Source organism: Glycine soja, chromosome 7 (genome assembly GCF_004193775.1).
Source record: "Glycine soja cultivar W05 chromosome 7, ASM419377v2, whole genome shotgun sequence".
NCBI classification, from domain to species: Eukaryota; Viridiplantae; Streptophyta; class Magnoliopsida; order Fabales; family Fabaceae; genus Glycine; species Glycine soja.
Window position 1 is genome coordinate 21,888,418 of NC_041008.1, and position 4,028 is coordinate 21,892,445.

Consider the following 4,028-nt stretch of genomic DNA (forward strand, 5'->3'; position numbering starts at 1 on the left):
CACTCAATGTTCTAGCTAAATATGAAATAACCAAGTTATTAGCGCTTGCATTATCCACTCTTACACAACAAACTTTTGAAATCCTCAATTCTTTTAAATAATTCTCTAGGGTTATCCCTATGGTTTCACCTTTATGGTCAGAAATCAAACAAAATTTCAATATTATTTTACTCAACTCCCACGCTTCATCAATGTAAAGAGCTGTCACACACATATAATTTGTGACGCCCTCTACCCCTCACATATATGTACTAATAATAAAAGGAATAAGAAATAAGAATTAATTAAAAGTTTTTAAAATACATTTAAATACAAGCCTTTCAAAAGGGTAAAAGACTCACATTCACTTTTCTAACATCATAATAAAACTTGTCCAAATAAATAATAAATCATCTCGACTCAAAACAAGGTTGTCCAAGACTTCAAGCAATTAATATAGAAACCTACACACCAATGTCACATCCTATTAAAGCATTTTGTTCTTGTGTCCTCTAGCATGAGGTTCTTCATACTCATCCACCTAACCATCTGCTCCCACGAACACAAAGTTCGAAATCATCACAGGATCAAAACACAAATAGCACACGAAGAGTGAATTATCACATTCCTAACTAATAGAGAGAAATAAGACAACACGTGTATAAAAATAAGCGTAAGGGGTTAAAAATAAAAAAGGGTTGTTAAAGTTTAAGCGGGTCCCATTGCTTTCACTTGTATAAATAGCAGTATCCTATTGTAATAAGATTGATTCAGAAAAATTAATAACACTCAATCCCTTGGGACTGTTCTTCCTCGTGTGAGTTCCACGAGTGAGTTTTCATTCTTCCTCAATATTATGAGTTCTTGTGTGAGGTCTTGGTTCTATGTTTTGAGAGTAGTAAGGAATCATAGATTGATAATCTTCAACCTAACAATTGGTATCAGTTGATGGGCAACGATGGGAGGCAATACAACCAATAAGGATTTGGAGCATCGGATCGAAGGTCTGGAAAAGATCTTGGAGAATTCACAGCGAGACAACTACAAGATTCATCAAGAAACTCAAGCGGCCATTGCAAAATAAAAAAAAAAAACCATCAGTTAGTGATGGGTTCTATGAATTCCATGATGGAGAAACTCTTCAAACAAGTTCAGTTGTTTCGGAGCCAAATCAAATTCAGAAGAAGAAGAAGAGGTGGGCAGCGAGGCAGGTTCCGACAAGATTTTGGACAGAGCATAGATTTCATTCCCTACTTTTGATGGCACGAATTATCGCGAATGAAGAGCCAAAGCTGAACAGCTCTTTGAATTGGAGAATACGCCACAAGCTCAATGGGGAAAGCTTTGGTTATTGTCAATGGAAGGGAAAGCATTTGTTTGGCAAAGGCATTACACGACTCATAACAACAATAAGATGAAATCTTGGCAGCAGATTCTTCAGGATGTGGCTTTAAGATTTGACATGGGGAATTATGATGATCCCGTATCAGAATTATCTAAACTACGCCAAGAAGGTACCTTGTTTGATTATTTTGAAAAGTTTGATCAATTATTAGCTAGGGTAGATGTTACTAAAGAAATGGCTATCAGCTTTTTCTTGGGAGGATTACATGCTTCATTAGAAAAATCAGTTTGTATTCATAACCCTAGTTCTCTACAAGATGCAATGCGATTAGCTAGATTGTAAGATGAGGTCATACAAGAATTAGAAAAGAAATTGGCAGGTACAAAGCAGAAGCAATTTGAGGGTACCTGAAGCTATTACAGAAGCTGGAATTCTACAACAGTTAACTCAAGACCATCACCAATCACCAATACACAAAGTCCATCAACTCAGTCTTCTACAAATCCATCTACAAAGGAAATGTCTACAGTAAAACCTTCTTCAAATAGCAGAAGAGAAATAAGTGCAAGGATAGCAAAAGGTCTCTGCAGGTTTTGTGGTGAGCTATGGGATAAGAATCACAAAGAAAAATGTGTCGTTTGGGGGAAATTAAGTGCCATATTTGCTGCTCGGGGTGAGGCATCAAAAGAATCTGAAGAGGAGGAAGAACAAGAGAATGTTATAGCCTTAGGAAAAGAACAGTTAGCCACTGATGCAGTTCAAATTTCACTAAATCCCCTTAAAGGGATAGCTAGTGGCCAGACCTTACAGTTGAAAGGAATTATTAACAATACAGAGTTACCATTCTTAATGGACACTGGAAGTACACATAATTTTGTGATAGATGGATGAAGAAATTGGGGTTAACAACTCAGTGTATCAAAGAATTTCCTATGGTGGTAGCCAACGATAAACCAGTAATTATAGACAAGAAGTGTAAGCAATTAAGTTGGAAATTTAAAGACCATGAATTTGTGGGGGATTTTTTTGTGTTACCTGGATCTCACTTTGGGGTAATTCTTGGAATGCAGAGGCTGAAAACACTTGGAGAAATAAGGTGGAACTGTAAATCTCTTACTATGGAATTTGAACATGCTGGGAAAATAGTGAAGCTCGTGGGAGAACAACAATGTCGACAGCACCAAGGAGTGTCTACAGCTATGAATTTCATTTTACCAGAAGCTATGATGTTATCTATTTCGATTGTTGAGACCCAACACGAGACTTCACATCAGGAAACAACGAGAACAACAGCAGCAAGACTTAACTGAAATATTATTGCAATTTGAAGATCTATTCAGAATTCCTACTCAGTTGCCTCCTCATAGGAAATATGATCATCAGATTCATTTGAAAAACAATACCCCCTTATCTTCTAAACCGTACAGATATCCACATGCCCAAAAGACAGAAATTGAAAAGATGGTGCAAGAGCTGCTACAAACATGATTTATCAAAGAGAGTGTGAGTGCATTTGCATCACCAGTGGTGCTCATCAAGAAGAAGGATGGAGGGTGGAGACTTTGCATCGACTACAGGAAGTTAAATTTAGTCACAATTAAAAATGAATTTCCTATTCCATTGATTGAAGACTTGTTGTATGAGTTGGAAGGTGCCACTTATTTTTCTAAGTTGGATTTGAGGAGTGGTTATAATTAAATTCGAATTTGGGAGCGTGACATTCCTAAAACTGCATTTAGGATAATGGACACTATGAATGGGTGGTTCTTCCATTTGGATTAACCAATGCACCAGTTACCTTCCAGAATTTGATGAATGATGTTTTTCGGCCTCATTTAAGGAATTTCATCTTAGTCTTCTTTGATGATATTTTGATTTATTCTAAAACATGGAGGGAGCACATGGAGCATCTTTCCTTGGCCTTAAAACTCCTAAAAGATAACACATTGGTTCTGAACAGAAAAAAGTGAAGCTTCCCTAAACATCAAGTTGAATACTTGGGCCATGTAATTTCCAAGTTAGGAGTAGCTCATGATGCAGACGAGATATAAGCAGTCCAGAAGTGGCCAAGACCGACAACAATCAAACAGCTGAGAGGGTTTTTGGGTCTATGGGGATATTATAGAAGGTTTATCATGAATTATGGTAAGCTGGCACAACCTCTGACATCACTTCTTAAGAAGGAAGCAACATTTCAGTGGAATGAAGCAGCTGAGGAAGCATTTTTACTGCATTAAAGATGGCATTAATAAGGGCTCCAGTGCTAGCTCTACCTAATTTTGCATAACAGTTTGTAATTGAAACTATGCTTCAGGTATAGGGGCAATTTTGATACAAAGAGGTCATCCTATCACGTATATAAGCATGGCAATGGGGAAGAAATATCATATGTTATTCACTTATGAAAAGGAGTTTTATGCTATTTTATTTGCAGTGCAGAAGTGGCAACACTATTTTCTCGGCAATCATTTTATCAGCAAGACAGATCAGAAGGCTTTAAAGCATCTATTGGAACAGCCACCAACATCCTTGATGCAGAATTGGGGCTTAGAAAAACTGATAGGGCTGCAATTCACAATTGAATATAAGAAAGGCAGAGAGAATACAGTTGCAGATGTGTTTTCAAGGAAGTGTACAAATGGAAGTGTTGTTGCAATTTACCAGATAGGATCAGATTTACTACAAACAGTGAAAGACACTTACA